Source organism: Canis aureus, chromosome 12, assembly GCF_053574225.1.
Source record: "Canis aureus isolate CA01 chromosome 12, VMU_Caureus_v.1.0, whole genome shotgun sequence".
Taxonomy (NCBI): domain Eukaryota; kingdom Metazoa; phylum Chordata; class Mammalia; order Carnivora; family Canidae; genus Canis; species Canis aureus.
In genome coordinates, this window is record NC_135622.1 from 52,231,361 (window position 1) to 52,249,262 (window position 17,902).

General features: G+C 38.1%; 1 long non-coding RNA gene across 3 annotated transcripts in view; it reads left to right on the forward strand.

Annotated features, from left to right (window-relative positions):
- Positions 1 to 17,902, forward strand: part of LOC144324709 (uncharacterized) — a 130,617-nt gene that overhangs the window by 86,843 nt on the left and 25,872 nt on the right. For 2 of the 3 annotated variants that reach the window (XR_013390141.1, XR_013390139.1), the window contains exon 4: positions 7,312 to 7,494. This is a non-coding gene — a long non-coding RNA (uncharacterized LOC144324709). The remainder of the gene's footprint in view (positions 1 to 7,311; positions 7,495 to 17,902) is intronic. The other variant, XR_013390140.1, reaches the window with a different exon arrangement.

A 17,902-nucleotide genomic window follows, 5' to 3' on the forward strand; every position in this document is an offset into this window, starting at 1 on the left:
GTAAATTGTCTCTGCCTAGGTCAGCCATACAATTTATTATCTTAACAGGGTACTTACAACACTTAAAGGGGCACTATGAATAGTTATCTTATAGTTATCTAGTTGGGATATCAGACTTAGACTGGAACTTTTTATGAACTCCCTGGAAAGTAGCCTGGGTTCGATAACCCTGTTTCTGGCTGGGGTATCTCCTTTTGTGGAGGAAAGAGGCTTGGGCTGTCATTTTCAGAGTTATCAATACTTGAATGTTAATTACCCAGACCTTCCCTTGTGCAGTGTGGTATAGATATTTCCAGAAGCAGGAAGGAGCTGTGGTGAGCTGCCTAGGCCCTTGGCTGGGGAAGGCTACACCCTGGCTAGAGAATATAGGACTCTGATCAATGTTTGCTATCATCTTCTTCAATCATTTGACAAGTATTTATAGATTGCCAATGTACTTTATTCTGCAAAAATTATGAAAAGAAATTTAGACAAAATAAGAGAAAATAGCATTTACCAGATATTTTAGCCCTGATTAATAAGTTTACCTATCTGTAAGCCAGAGAACCAAATTGATACCATTTATCTGTGTATCCTCAATGCCCAGGAAAGAACCAGAAATACATGAAGGATGCATTTACTCTTTCTTAACTAGTTGAGTAAATTAAGAAATATAAAAATTATCATGTGAAAAATAAGAAAATAATAAGATCCTCTATGGATAGTTTATTCATTCAATCAATAGTTTGGAGTGCCTCTTCATGCTGCCTCTGTTTTAGGCAGTAATGACACTGTCTTCATGGCTCTCGTTAGAAATGAATGTGTTTGGGATATTAAAATATTTCAATTTCCAATGTAGTAACACTGGGTAAATGTTAGGAGTAGGAATAGATCAGCCTGGGTTGGATTAAAGCAGACTTTGTACTACTCCTGACTTGGGCTTTAGGAATGGTATAAGAAGAGAGAGAGCATCCCTGGCAGGGGCATTCAAGATGAAAGGTTAAAGATAAGAGATCCCATAACATCTGTAGGGCTCTAGGGTGAGTGCTGAGGGTACATGTTGGTATATTGGGAATTTGGATCAAAAAAGTTAGCCAGAACAAGATGTTTAATGCTAGAAAGAGTTCAGACTTGATGTGCATTAATTTATTAGGGCTACCATAATGAAATACCACAGACTAGGTGGCTTAAAATCATAAATTTATTTTTCTCAAGTTTTAAAGGATGGAAGTCTAAGATCAAGGTGTCAGCAGTTTTGATTCCTTTTGAGGCTTCCCTCCTTGGCTTATAGATGGCTGCCTTCTTGCTGTGTCCTCACATGGTCTTTCCTCTCGGTACCCAAACCCCTGGTGTTTATTTACATGCCCAAATCTCCTCTTTTTATAAAAGTACCAGTGAGACTGAATTAGGGCCCATGCTAGTTGCTTTATTTTAACTTAATCACCTATGTAAAGGCCCCATCTCCAAAAACAGTCACGTTCTCGGGTACTAGGGTTAGCACTTCAACAGATGAATTTTGGGAAACCCTTGTTGAGGCCCCAAACAACCTGGTACATCATAAATGTGTACTATCTCTGTGATCTATCAGAGATTCTTGAGCAGGGGGGTGATATCATAAAAGTGGAATAAGAGTGATTGCATCTATATGTGATGTTGGTGGGAGGTGGAGAGAGTTGTTAAATTATAACCTCTGAGTTATTATAGCTTCAACTGCTGAATGTCATTGTGAGCCATCACTAGCTGCACAGCTATTAAAAAAGAAAAATCGCCCTCTTTGACTTACTGCTAATCATTGCAAGCTCTGACCACATAATTCAGTCACAGTTCAAAATGCTTTTGAAAATCAATGATTTTGTCCTTTAGCTAGCCATAGCTGATAATGAATATTCTCCCCAGAGTCTCAGCTAATATAAGTTGTTATTTCAAATTTCAGCAAGGGAACATCATGATTTGACAGAAACAAAAGGAAAATACAAATTTGAGAATATACAGGGTGCAACTTGATACCTTGGTGGGGGCATGGCTGGGACTACTTCCAGTCAATCGTCTGTCCTTGTCTAATGATGACTGTTTAGCTACATAGTGTCAGCCACTTTCAAAAGTGGAATTCATTGGGCAATTCTGCAAATAACTGACTTTTATTGGATTTATTGCTTTTTTTTTGCATGGAGAATTACTTTTCATCCTAATTGAATGAAAACCTATATTGCCAAGAGGTACAAACAAAATGATCATATGTTCTTTTCATTAAGATAAATGTATTTGTTGAAAACTTGTTTTAGGTATTGTGACTGATGCTGAAGATGTGGAGATTATTAAGAAATGTTACTTTTCGGGCAGCCCGGGTAGCTCAGCGGTTTAGCGCCGCCTTCAGCCCAGGGCCTGATCCTGGAGTCCCGGGATCGAGTCCCACATTAGGCTCCCTGCATGGAGCCTGCTTCTCTCTCTGCCTCTCCCTCTGTCTCTGTCTCTCACGAATAAATAAAATCTTTTTTTTTTTTTTTTTCTAAAGAAATGTTGGGCAGCCCCAGTGGCGCAGTGGTTTGGCGCCGCCAGAAGCCCGGGACATGATCCTGGAGACCCTGGATCGAGTCCCACATCGGGCTCTCTGCATGGAGCCTGCTTCTCCCTCTGCCTGTGTCTCTGTCTCTCGCTTTCTCTCTGTCTCTATGAATAAATAAAATTTTAAAAATCTTTAAAAAAAGAAATGTTACTTTTCAAGAACTTTCTAGTATGATTTGCCACTTACATTCTGGAATTATTATGTTCTCACTACCCAGCTTCATCTTGGTCTTCCCAAAAAGCTTTGGTAATGACCTCAACATAGAATCTTTCCTTCCTTCTTTGTATTTTAAAATCTATTTTATACATCAAAATGTAAAATGACATTGTCCCCATTTATTTTTTAAAAGATTTTATTTATTTGAGAGAGAGAGAAAAATAGAGAGAGAGAAAGAAAGAGAAAGCACAAGCCAGGGGAGGGACAGAGGGAGAGATAGAAGCAGACTCCCTGCTGAGCATGTGGGGCCTGATCCCAGATCCCTGAGATCACCACCGCAGCCGAAGGCAGATGCTCAACCAATTGAGCCACGCAAGCATCCTGACACTGTCCCTATTTAAATGCCAACTATTAATCTTTTAAAAATTTCAGAACAAAGCATGTACTCACCATCACTATAATTTGTTTATATAATCTAGGCTACCACTGCATAATTATTTTTGACAATTTAACTTTCTATTATCTATTTATTATCTGATTTTAAGTAACCGAGTTTAACGTTAAGGTCTCCTCCCTTGTCTTAGATACCGTAGTTTCTTATAAACACTTTCAGTTTTTCCAGTTTGTGAAATCTGTTTTCCATTTCTATGACAATGCTTCCTAGAATTTTTGGTGTATCCATTGATGATGCCCATGTGGGTATAAGTTCAAAGAGTCAAGTAGTTTTGCTTCAACTGAACTTGGAAAATATAGAAGGCAGACAGAATGTAGCTTGGTGCAAATGGATATGTGTTTTTCTGGAGAGTCTAAAAGGAAAAGTGAATTAAGTCTAAAGATAGATCTGAAAGAAAAAGGAGTCTATATGTTTACTGATTAACACTTACCCTCTTAAGCCAGCTGTGTTCACTTTATTTGTTTGAACTTCGATCTTTTGTCTTCCTCATCATCAATAGTGTCTCAAGTAAAGACCTAGAGGAGAACTTACATGCTCATTAGTGACTTCGGAATGACTAATGTTTTCATATATCTTGTATCTGATTAAGGCATGAAGTCTTAAGATACAAGCAATTACCATTTGCAGTAAGACTACAAAAGAACCTCATTAATATATATGCTAATTATTTTCCTTTGATGTGGTCATAGTCCTTAACAAGCCTGTAGTTATTATATCTAAATATTACTAGGTCTCTTGTGACCTCCATAACACCACTGGCAAAATCAAAGAGAGAACTGGAGCATTCTGAGTACTTATGGTCACACTCCTTACTGCTTCTCACTTCCATCATGGCATTCACAATCTCACCACCAATATTAGTCAGTTTCAGCTAGGTCTTCTAACATAAACTCAAAGTTTTAACAGAACAGGTGTTTACTTCTTTTTCACATTTCAGTTTAATACAGGTGGTTTCCTAAGTAGTGATTCCAGGACCCAGCCTGCTGCCATTTTGTTTCCATTGTCTAGCAAGGACTTGGGGTCCTATACTGGATCCTCTGTGCCCATACTGTGGGTGAGGAAGAGAGAGTGAGTGTGGAAGATTGTGTATATTCATATGGGTTCCTAGGAAGAGTGTGTATTAGTTTCTTGTTGTTGCTGTAACAGGTAACCACAAACTTACTGACTTAAGACAAATTTGTTACCTGATATTCTGTAAGTCAGCAGTCCTAAAATGGTGGTGTCAGAAGGAGAAAAATTCTGAGCTGTGCTTTCTGAACTCATTTTAAATTTATGAATTCTAACCTTAGTGGAGTCAGTGCTCTTCCAACTAATTCTACTACATTTCCCAAGTCTAATAATTCTCAACATTTGTATATATCAGATCTCTTAGAGGACTTCATAGAAACGTATTGCTAAGTTTCTGATTCCGCGAGTCTGGGCAGAGCTAGAGAATTTGTATTTCTAACAAGTTTTGAGATGCTGCTGATGTTGCTCATCTAATAACCACACTTCAGGAGCTACTATAGTAGTCTGTTCACTCTTGAAACTCTCTGATTATTTCACATCTCTTCTGGACTTAAATTTCCAACACCTCTTCTCTTATCCCTACTTTTGAGTTGGTGGTGGTCTGGAGCCCTATCAGAACTTTCCAAACTGTGAGTGGCGAAGGACAATTTTCCTTTCCTTTCCTTTCCTTTCCTTTCCTTTCCTTTCCTTTCCTTTCCTTTCCTTTCCTTTCCTTTCCTTTCCTTTCCTTTCCTTTCCTTTCCTTTCCTTTCCTTTCCTTTCCTTTCCTTTCCTTTCCTTTCCTCTCCTCTCCTCTCCTCTCCTCTCCTCTCCTCTCCTCTCCTCTCCTCTCCTCTCCTCTCCTCTCCTCTCCTCTCCTCTCCTCTCCTCTCCTCTTTCTTTTCTTTCTTTTTTTTTCTTTTCTTTTCTTTTCTTCTTTCTTTCTTTCTTTCTTTCTTTCTTTCTTTCTTTCTTTTCTTTCTTTCTTTCTTTCTTTCTTTCTTTCTTTTCCAGTACGTTGCTCATTTTTAATTTCTAAATTTAAAAAATTTCCAATCTGTTACTTTGGTAAAATATAATAGGTATTTATTCTGGTGTATGAAAAAAGGAAAAGAAGAAAACAAAGAGCAAAAATATAAGCCTAATTTTTTAAAGTTTTTATTTAAATTCCAGTTAGTTAACATGTAGTTGGGGTGCCTAGGTGACTTAATTGGTTAAGTGTCTGCCTTTGGCTTAGGTCATGATCTCAGGGACCTGAGATTGAGCATGGCATTGGGCTCCCTGCTCAGCGGGGAGTCTGCTTCTCTCTCTGCCCCCATGTGCTCTCTCTCACCCTTGCTCTCTCTTAGGTGGATAAATAAAATCTTTAGAAAAACATATAGTGTAATATCATAAAATTGAGATTAGATTCAACACCAAACACTCTGAGAAGACATCAAACACTCTGAAAAATTGCCATAATACTTTCTAAACACATATTCTCAATTTATGTCTTCATTTCATTGAAAGCCAGAATCCAATGGGTGGTGGACTAGTGCCTGTCTGCACAGTCCAGTAGCAGTGCTCTATATCCCTGAAAACAGAGCAATCAGAAGCAACCTCTCATGCCCCATTACCACATACCCACCCACCTACCCTCTTCAAATATTCTCCATTACTACATATAAACCATCAACACTCTTAGAAAGGATCAAGCCGTTTTGACTACTCAGTGCAAATGATCTAGCAATTCTTTCCTCTTTCTCACAAATTCCCTTATTTTTTTTCTCTACTACACTATTCCTATCAGAAAAACCACCACCACCACTACTACAACCAAAAAATAGTGGCATCTTTTTTGGACCTCATATTTCTCTCTAGCTATTTCTCTTATAGCAAAACTCATCAGAAGAGCTCATGTTCATAAAACAAAACAAAACAAACAAAACTATGCTTTCATGAGAATTACAGATTCTTCAAACTATTCAATATGCTGGTTCAGAATTAAACCTGACCTTGTATTGCTAGTGCAATACTGACCATGTATTGGCAGATAGGTGCCGAAGGATGTGTCAATCTGTCCTCACAAATGTGTTTTTCACCAATACCCCAACCCACTTTCCTCACCTTCCCACCATCAGTTAAACAAGGCTGAGGAGTTTAGTTCAATCATTGTGGCTACCTTCACCACATCATTGATGGAGACATGAACTGAGGTGGATCCAGGCACCATACTTGACATCATCTAACCACTCACCTCCCAACAGACCCAGTTAATTGCTATTGCCCACATGTCTTTCTTTGCAGTTTCTGCTTTAATCTGAGACAATTTCAATGAATGTTTCAAGTGTGATTTCATTAGACGATGTCAAGCACTTAATAAAAATCAAGATCTATTGCAGTTATGTTTTTCTTTCTTCTGCTTCATAATTTCCAAATTAAAAATAACCACATGTCTGTCATGATTTGTCTTTGAAGTCTTGATCCTCATTGCCCCCAAAACTGTTATCTTCACACAGGCCAATCTTTCTTTTTTTAAATATAATTTGCCTAAGATGGTTGTTGACTTTGTCTTATGAAAATTTACAGGATTGTCATCTCATGTCTTGATTTGTTTCTTCCCTTCATATTAAATTTTCTGTATTTTCCCAGGACATTTTATTTTCTTTGAAGTACACTGATATAATTTATTCTACCTTTTTTTTTTTTTAAAAAAAGGATTTATTTATTTATTTATTTACTTACTTACTTACTTACTTACTTGAGTGGAGGGAGGAGGCAAAATCTCAGGCAGACTCCACTGAGCATGGAGCTCAATGTGGGGCTCAATCTCTTGACCTGTGGAATCATGACCTGATGATGTAAGCTGAAACCAATTGTCAGATGCTTAACCAAATGAACCTCCAGGCACCCCTAATTTATTCTACTTTCTTCACATTATCTATTTATTTGACAAAGGAATCATCTCTCTGCTCCCCTTTCCCACCAAGAAGTATTTTCTTTTGCCTTTCCAGGAGCCATTCGCCTATGAGTCTATTCTGATTTTGTGAGGATAAGGATGTATGATTTCTACACATCATTCCTACCAACTTTGAATTTTGTGGATGTGGGAATGGAGGAGGTTTTAAAAGATAATTTAGACTAAGAAGTTACTGTAATCATCTTATTCTTTTCTTTCCTGAACATTTTTCAGCAGACACAAAAGGGCCTGGTGTACTCCTCTGCTTGCCCAAGACAAAAGGGAGCAAAGAATGCTACTTGTGTTGGTTACGGAGGAATTTGATCCTTCTGAATATATGCCTTGAACCTGATGCCACAGGGCTAAGTCTGAACTTAGAAAGATCAGAGCTGTTCATCTATCCACTTGCCTAGAATGGTAAGATGACTAACTTATCTTGATTTGCCTAGGATTTAACCAGTTTTAACTCAATAAGTACTATGTCTTGGGAAACCCCTTAGTCCCAGGTAAACCTAGACAATTGATTATCCTGTATGGCACAGAAACATCTTATTCCCTGTTGAATATCCATGACCAATGAATGACTCTCCTGGCAGTGTGCTTTCAGAAATGTGATTCTTTTTTGTCTAACTCAAGCAACATACACCTCCCCAATTTGTGATTTGTGTATGTGCATATGTAGAGGGTGGGTGGGTGAGGGACAATGGGAGATGGTCAGGGATTGGGAATCAAAGAGAGATAAAAATCCTCACAATAGGGCAGCCCCTGTGGCTTAGCAGTTTAGTGCTGCCTTCAGCCTGGGGCATGATCCTGGAGACCCGGGATCAAGTCCCAGGTCAGGCTCCCTGCATGGAGCCTGCTTCTCCCTCTGCCTGTGTCTCTGCCTCTCTCTCGCTGTGTGTCTCTCATGAATAAATAAATAAAACCTTAAAAAAAATCCTCACAATATAAGTAGCACAGGGATATGGAAACTTCTTTGTTCCCACCATCATTATATTAGGGTCCTCTAGTTGTTGCAAATTTTGTATCAAATATTTAACATTCAGCATCTCTATTACAAATCTTACTTATTATTGATTTATCAATACTTACATGTGAAATTGTAAAATTCCTTTGGCTAGGCCAAACAGGAATGGATGGAGAGCTCTTCTCCCCCCATTTTCTTCCAACTTAGAAAAGTACTGGGGAGGATACTTCTATATCTCTTTCCACCATATAGTAGCTCTTCCTCAAGGGAGGATGAAGGCTACTCTGGTTGTCTAGAAGCTAACATTTAAGCCATACTTTATTTTATTTTTCTATTATCTTATTTCATTTAAATTCAATTAACTAACATATAGTATATCATTAGTTTTAAATGCAGAGATAATTATTTATCAGTTGCATATAACACCCAGTGCTTATTACATCACATGGCCCCCTTAATGCTCATTACCCAGTTACCCCATACCCCTACCCACCTTCCCTCCAGCAACCCTCAGTTTGTTTCCTATAGTTAGTAGACTCTTAGGATTTGTCTCCCTCTCTGATTTTGTCTTACTTTATTTTTTCCTCCATTCCCCTATGATCTTTTGTGTTGTTTCTTAAATTCCACATATGACTAAAACCATGTGATAATTGTCTTTCTCTCGTTGACTTATTTCACTTAGCATAATACCTTCCAGTTCCATGCATGTTGTTACAAATGGTAAGATTTTTGTCCTTCTTGATGGCTGAATAATATTCCATTCTATACATATCCACATCTTCATTATCCATTCATCTGCTGATGGGCATCTGGGATCTTTCCCTAGTTTGGCTATTGTGGACATTGCTTCTATAAACATTGAGGTGCAGGTGCCCCTTTGGATCACAATGTTTGTATCCTTTGGGTAAATACCTAGTATACCTAGGTATACCTAGGAGTACTGGGACATAGGGTAGCTCTATTTTTAACTTTTTGAGGAGCGTCCATACTTTTTTTCAGAGTGGCTATACTAGCTTGCATTCCCACCAATAGTGTAAGAAGGTTCCACTTTGTCTGCATCCTCACCAACATTTGTTGTTTCCTGACTTGCTCATTTTAACCATTCTGACTGGTGTGGAGTGGTATTTTATTGTGGTTTTGATTTGTATTTCACTGATACTGAGTGATAGTGAGCATTTTTTCATGTGTCTCTTGGCCATTTGTAGGTTTTCTTTGGAGAAATGTCTGTTCTTGTCTTCTGCCCACTTCTTGACTGGATTATTTGGTTTTTGGGTGTTGATTTTGGTAAGTTCTTTATAGATCCTGGATACTAGCCCTTCATCAGATATGTCATTTACAGATATCTTCACCCATTTCTATAGGTTGCCTTTTGGTTTTGTCAACTGTTTCCTTTGCTGTGCAAAAAGCTTTTTATTTTGATGAAGTCCCAATAGTTGATTTTTGTTTTTGTTTCCCTTGGCTTTAGAGATTTTTGTTTTTGTTTCCCTTGGCTTTTTTTTCCCTTGGCTTCCCTTCCCTTCCCTTTTTGTTTCTCCCTAGCAAGAAGTTACTGTGGCTGAGGTCAAAGAGTTGCAGCCTATGTTCTCCTCCAGGATTTTGATAAATTTCTGTCTCACATATAGGTACTTCATCCATTTTGACTATATTTTTGTGTATAGTGTAAGAAAATGGCCCAGTTTCATTCTTCCACATGTGGCTGTCCAATTTTCCCAACACTGTTTATTGAGGAGACTGTCTTTTTTTTCCATTGGATATTCTTTCCTGCCTTGTTAAAGATTAGTTGACGACAGAGTTGAGGGTCCATTTCTGGGTTGTCTTCTCTTCCATTGATCTATGTGTCTGTTTTTGTGCCCATACCATACTGTCTTGATGATTACAGTTTTGTAATACAGCTTGAAGTCCAGAATTGTGATATCACCAGCTTTGGTTATCTTTTTCAACATTCTTCTGGCTATCCACACTGTCAAAGAAAAAGTCAAACTCTCACTCTTTGCAGATGACATGATACTTTATGTAGAAAACCCAAAAGACTCTACCAAAAAATTGCTAGATCTCATACAGGAATTCAGCAATGTGGCAGGATATAAAATCAATGCACAGAAACCAGTTGCATTTCTATACACTAACAATGAGACAGAAAAAAGAAAAATTAAGCAATCAATCCCATTCACAATTGCACCCAAAACCATAAGATAACTAGGAATAAACCTAATCAAACAGTAAAGGATCTATACTCTGAAAGCTATAGCACACTTATGAAAGAAATTGAGGAAGACACAAAGAATGGAAAAACATTCCATGCTCATGGATTGGAAGAACAAATATTGTTAAAATGTCTATACTATCCAGGGCAATCTACACATTCAGTGAAATCCCTATCAAAATACCATCAACATTTTTCACAGAGCTGGAACAAATAATCCTAAAATTTGTGTGGAACTAGGCCATATTTTAAATTGCAGAGTTACCTTTGGCCTCCCAAGTTTACACTTATTTCCATCCATTTCTCTTTCACTGCCTTCCTTGTGAGTCTTTAAGTGGGCCCAGGGCTATCTTCAAAGTCTCTCTGCAAGTTAGTTAGCTTCTCTGCTTGCAAGTGGGTAAGCAAATGGATAAGAAATCTATTCTTCAGGGAAAGCCTATCCTCAGGCAGATCCTAAACTCTGTATGGAATGATGTGGTGACTGTAGTCTTAGGTTCAAGTTACATTTCTGAGTCCAACTTTTTAAGAGAGAGTACATATGCTAATGTTATTGGATGTTGTAGGTCACTAATATAGTTGATTCCAGTTAAGGAACAGCAACAAGGAACAGGTACCCCTAGCTAGGAGTAGAAGATAGATCTTTAGAAGAGGTTTTCTTTTTTTTTCTTGAGATAAGATTTGCTTATTATTATTATTATTTTTTTTTTTGAGAGAGAGAGAGAGAATGAATGTGGGAGAAAGAGCATAGGGAGAGGGAGAAGCAGACTCCCTGTTCCCTGGTAAGACTGTGTTTGGTTTTATAAGAAACAGTAAAATTTTCCTCCATAATTGGTATTTTGTTTTTCACTCCCACCAGGAATAAATGAGAATTACGGTTGCTTTGCATCTTAGCTAGCACTTGGTATTGTTACTTATTTGCATTCTGGCATGTAGTGGGATTTTTATTAAAGAAAATTACATGTATAATTGCCATTTTCCCAATAAACATTTATTCTGCATAATCTTTCAGGATAAAGACTTACAAGTCTCTATATCTAAATATGCAGTCATGGATACAAACCAGACATTACAAAGTGACTTCTGATTGGGCCAGATCCTTTATAAAAACTCGAAAAATTCATCTTCTTTTCCCTCAGTTGACCCAGAAAAGACTCAAATGTCTATTGGAATCAAGCAGATATATTCTGTAATGAGCAGGCCCCCTAGAAGACAACAGTGGTGAGGACTGTGATAAAATGGGAGAGGCATGTCTTATCCAAATTTGGTACAACAACTCTGTTCCAAATGCTTGTTGCCATATGAAATCAGATGCAGTGTGACCAAATATAATTTTTCAAGAGACATTATTCTAGATTGCATATGAAATCTCCTGATTTTTAAAGGTGGGCATCTAATTAAAATCATCTTAACATGCTCTTCAGGGCATAACAAACACAGAGGCTCAAGCTTCTGGGATGCCACTTCTGATTGAAACCTTTGTAAGTGAAGAGTAGCTTATTCTAGAATTAAGTTTATTTTATTTTATTTATTATTTAGCAAATTTTTAAATTTTTATTTATATTATTTTTTAAAATTCCAGTACAGTTAACATACAGTGTTATAGTCATTTCAGGTGTACAGTATGGTGATTCAACAATTCCATATATTACTCAGTGCTCATCAAGATAAATGTACTCTTAATCCCCTTCACCTATTTCACCCATCTCCTTACCCACCTTCACTATGGAACCATCTGTTTGTTCTCTCTAGTTAAGAGTCTGGTTTTTGGTTCATCTCTTTTTTCTTTTTGTTCCTTTGTTCTGTTTCTTAAATTCCACATATGAGAATATCATATGGTATTTGTCTTTCTCCAACTGGCTTATTTTGCTATCATTATACCCTCTAGATCCATCCATGCTGCAAATGGCAAGATTTTATCAATGGGCTATCACCTCACACCTCACATCTTTCAGAATGGCTAAAATCAACAACAGGTGTTGGTGAGGATTTGGGGGAAAAGGAAGTCTTGTGCACTGTTAGTTGGAAATAAACTGGTGCAGCCACCTGGAAAACAGTATGGAGTTTCCTCAAAAAGTCAAAAATAGAACTAACCTATAATACAGCAATTGCACTACTGGATATTTACCCAAAGAATATGAAAACAGTAATTCAGAGGGAAACATGCACGCCCTGTCCTTATTGCAGCATTATTTACAATAGCTAAATCATGAAAGCAACCTAAATGTCCATTGATAGATGAATTGATAAAGATGTGGTGTATATATGTATAATGGAAGACACCTCTAAAGGGTACTTAATCTGAGAACTGTCATGGTCTGAATTATATCCTAAAAAACACTACTGAAGATGTTTTGGAGAGATTAAGTGGGATATCAGTTAGGAAAGCATCTTAGGGACATAGGCAAGATCTTATGCTACTTGGAATAAAGTTTTGGGAGTACAGACAGTACTATTTGCAAAAAGTTTGAAACTGGACTATTTGCAGAAAGTTTGAAAAGTTGATTTAACTGTATCTGGTGGTAAGCTGGATAAGGATGGTTTGGAGTAGAGGAGGAGTATGGATCAAAACTCATTCTGCATGTTTCTAAGTGAACTAAGGGAATAGATATGCTATTTATTGAGACAGAGAAAACTGGAAGAGGAGCATGGGAAAATGTTGAGTTGGAAGAACAAGTTATGTGGTATTATTACCTCTGTTGTATAGGTAGAGGAATTGAGGTTTTGAGAGGTTAAGTAACTTGCTCAAATATCACACAGGAAATATATTACCAAGCTGAAAATCAGAGCTAGGACTTTTGATTCCTAATTCAGGATGACTGCCACTGTTTCATGATCCTAATGTGTTTTCATTGTTTTTGATCTGAAGTGAATGTCAGAAGGAAGAGATGAATGATTTCCATTAGAAGCAGGATGTGGTAGAGAGGATGGTGCCTTGTTGACCTCTGATGGCCTCCAAGCTGGAAAATGAATGAAGAATCACCAGTAATTGCACATAGCCCAGATAACAGAAAAAATATCATTGAGTGAAGAATTACAGTTTGTAAACCTCCCCTTATGCTGTGAAGAAGGAAAGGGAATGAAGAAGATGGTAAGAAAAAAATTGCATAGGGTATAAAACTACTTGTACCAGACAGCTGCAAGTCATGTTTTGATTTATCTGTTCTAATTACTGTCTAAGAAGTTTCAGACATTAACACTGGGCTGATTCTATGGTATCTCGTTTCTACTATTCTAAATTATAATCAGAGAATTGCTCCCATGAGGGATATGGGGGCCAATAGAAACAAAGATATGCTATTTAAGACAGAGATTTACAAAACAACTTAGTGGAAGAGGGAGAAATGAATAGGAACAGAGCCCTAAAATGAGAAATGGCTTCATTTCTTCTGTTGTCTCTTCTGGGACCTTGTCACCAGCTTGATTCTCTAAAGTGAGTGCTTCAGACCTTAGGGAGAGTCTTTGCCTATAGATGGGTGGCAAGCCTAGACAACCAGATAAGCAGGTGCACATAAAGACTGATTGGAGTCTTTGCTGGAAACACCTATTCAATTATGGAGAAGAGTATTTGAGTGGGCAGAGAAACATTTTGATTGGCTACTTGAAGATGGAGGTTGAGACCTTAAAACCATGTATTTAGTTGAGGTCTAGAAATCAGGAGGGACAGCGACATCACTTTGCTATGACAATGAATAATATGTGCCTGCAGCCCAGCAAAGGAGAGGGGGATGGGGAAAGAGAGCTATTGCCTAATATGATAGAAATAGTTGAGAGACATTTAAAGAAGAGGAATGTCTAATACTTAATTTTAAGTGATTATTATCATGATCATGTAAACCACCCCCCTCCTGCCCTGTACTAGTTCCTTAATGTTCAGTAAAATCTGCTACACAACTGTATTCATTTCCTGGGGCTTCCATAACAAAGTGTCACAAAATAGGTCAGTTTTGTGATACTCAAATAACAGAAGTGTATTGTCTTACAGTTCTAGAAATGAGAAGTCTGAAGTCAAGATGATGTCAGGGTTGGTTCATTCAGATGAATCTTAAGTGGAATCTGTGCCTGGTAACCTGAGGCATACTTTGGCTTATAGATGGTGATCTCTCTGTACCTTCACACCACTTTTCCTCTATGTGCCTCTCTGTCTTTGGGTCCAAACTTCTCATTTGTATAAGGACACAATTGTATCGGATTAGGGTCCACCCTAGTGACTTCATCTTAACCTGAGCATCTGTAAAGTCCCTCTTTTCAAATAAGGTCATATTCTATATTATACTAAGGCACTAAGAGTTAGGATTCTATCATCTTTTGTTTGGGGGCAGAGATACAATTCCACCTGAAACAACAACAAAAATCTGTTTTGTGTCTTCTATTCTGTATCTATCTACTAATTAATTAATTAATGGAGTAAGTTCAAGGAAAAGGAATGAATTCTACACCGAAGTCAATATATTGAAGAACAAAGATAATCCTGGGGGGATGATGGTATGATTAAAAAAGAAAAACAACAATGATAAAAACAAATTAACTAATACTATGGAAACCATAGGTAGGTTTCGAGAGATGAGTCATAAGCCAACTGCCCTCCCTCTTATTCCCAAGTTTATTACTGGAAAGTATAATTGAGTTTGAGCTATTTCATAACACCAAATAACATTTGGGTTACAATTTTTGTCAGTATGAACTTTCACTTTTATATAATACCCAACTCTATTTTACGCAAAATTCTTACCCTGGGACAGAGCCAAGACATGTTCTTACAATGGCTGCCAAAGACTTTTCTGGTACAGGAGAAGACAAATTAAACAACCTGGACTGTACTTTTCCTTGAAATAGCACTCCAAAGCCAGAGGGAATTTATGAAACAACTTTGAGAGTATCTTTACATCTCAGTTTCTCTCTCTCTCTCTCCATATTTCAGGCAGAAAGTCAGTTATATGCAGTACTTTGCAAACAATTTGGCTCAAGAAATCCTCTAGCAAAGTAGGCATGAAAGAGTCTTGGGATCTGTAATCTCTGTACCCATACTTTCTTTGAATTTAGTGTGTCCTAGCCAAGCTTGGAGGCCCATGGGAAGTATACTTGTCATAGATCAAATCACTGAGCAATAATATTCAGGTAACTGGGCTCATACTGGGAGGCATATGATTAGCAAACATAACTTGAGAGAGGCCATTTACAATGTGAAAAAGGAATAGTCTCAGGCACTGAAGAGAAGGACTGAGAATTGTGAACAGACACTGTAAGAAGGAGATCATGCAATACTGAAAGATCTATCAGACAGGGAAAGAAGCTACCCGACAGGAAAGCTGTGAGGCCGACCATATACATAATCCATCTATAAGCTCAAAATGTCAAATATCTTTCTCTATGGCTATTGGGCTAACAAAATTGCTTGAAATCAGGAATCTGGATTGAATATCCTTAGAGTCCAGGGAAGAAAGTTTTCTATCTTCATGTCATTTTCTTTTAAAACCATGAACCAACTCATGAACACCACCGAATATGTTTTAAAAGTAGAGAGACTAAACCAAAGGATGTTTGAAATGAGTGACTACTATTATTTATGGTACAGTTCTCCTAAAAGAATTCGAACTGCTAGAGAGAGCTGAGGAATTTCTCCAATTCCCTAATAAGAAAGATTACTTACTTAATTAAAGTGGCATTGTCTATTCTCAGGGGATAAGCCTGGAACAAAAGAGCAGTATTGGTAGCCCCAGTTCAGATTGGGGAAGACAATGATCTTACGAGAACGACTGAGCCACTTGAGGTTGAATTCCGTACAGATGAGGACCTGGAGAGCAGAGAGATGTAAGACTCCTACCCCTACTTTCAGGAAGACACGGTCCTTGGAATATGATTGGTGACCACACTCACAAATTGCTCTCTGTCCTTGGACCTGTGAAGATTATGCTGGTAATGGCTCAGGACATTGTGTCACAGACGGTAGGGATGAACCTGAGCATGGAAGAAAGTAGTATTCAGGTCCAAGTAGGGAATACATATGAGCCAGAATCCTGCGACTGAGAGGAAATACCCTTTGCTGACTATGAGGAATGATGATGAATATTTTTTAGGAAACTACTTTTGCCAAGAGAATCGAGTTTGGATTATGTGGAAGCTGAGCCTTGGGAAGGATGATAATATGCAGGCAGGCTGGAGAGCTGAGCCATCCATTTCCCTGGTAGTGATTAAGATCATTTTCTAGAGCTTCCTTTTTTTTTTCTGGAGGTAAGGACTTTAGAGAGAATGAAGTAGATAGGTTCCCTTCTATGGTAACATTTCTTCTTGTTGGGATATCAAAATTCCAGAAGTGAGTCCTGATTCTTAGTGTGAAGAGGAATGCTGGAAGATAAAATCTGGGATTCAACCCACTATTCTGGATGAATTAAAGGCTTAGAAACTTTCTTTAGGTTGGAAGAGACCCAATTGGAAATTATCATCCTAGAGTGGGATATTGGGAGAAAGAAACATCCAGTTAGAAAACAAGGAAGGGTGGAAGTTTCTCAGTTGGTCAAAGGAGGGATGTGGGAAAGCCAACATCCGAATGGGTAGTAAAATTCCCCACGCTTCCAGATATTATTTCACATGGGGATGTTTGGAAAGTGGATTGATCCAGAGAAGTCTACATATGTTCAGAGGAAATCCAAACTCCTTGGAGATACTGGAAAGATGTGGGAATAACAATCCTATGGAGAAAGATGTTTAAGCCAACTTCACTGGAAATTGGATACCTGGATTGTGTAAGTGTGGACTGTCCACTTGATTGTCCTCTTTTAACTTTAAATAACATAAAGGAAGACCAGGTAGGAAAGAAGAGGGTCAGGGAGTTGGATCCAGAACACTACAATATGTTGCCATCAGGATATTCAGAATCCAGTTTGGGAAACAGGGCACCTTCATCTCATCCTGGAGAAGCCATGTGCATTTATAGGAAGAGTTCAGGTATTACATGGTCAGACAGACATGGGTTTGAATCCTGTCTCTCCAAGATCAGTTATATGACCCCATCCAGTGTCTGAGTCTCACTTCCCTCATCTGTAAAATACACACAAGATTTTCGTCAAGATTAACAAGAATATATATATAAAGCTCATGGAAGGCATTCAATTGTTGCTCATTGTTATCACCCCACAAGATGCTCTGCACATAATAAGAGCTCAGTGTGATTTTGCAATAATGGCATATTGTAACTTTGAGCAAAGCACACTTATCCTTGATTATGTACTTGCTTTGACTTATCTCTGGAGTCTACTCCAAGCATCACTATCTATCCTCAGGAGTCCTGCTGTTTCTTCCCATCTCCTCTTAGGGCAATATGGTGTAGTGGTTGAGAGTGCAGGCTCTGGTGTTAGCCTCCCTGGATTTGAGTCCCAGGTCTGCCATTTACAACCCGTATGGCTTGGGTAGATATCTTAGCCTCTCTTTGTCCGATTTTTCATATCTATAACTTGGAGATTATAACAATCCTGAATCCTCCAAAAGGACCATATGTATATCAGCCTGAAGCACTTAGAAGATTAGTAAATGCTCAATGAATGTTTGTTGTCAATGCTATAGATTTGCTTCATACACTATTCAGCCAAGAGGCACATTCCTCTGACATCAAGTAGGGAGGGAATGAACGTGTGCGTCCCTCTGACACTGCACTTTATGGA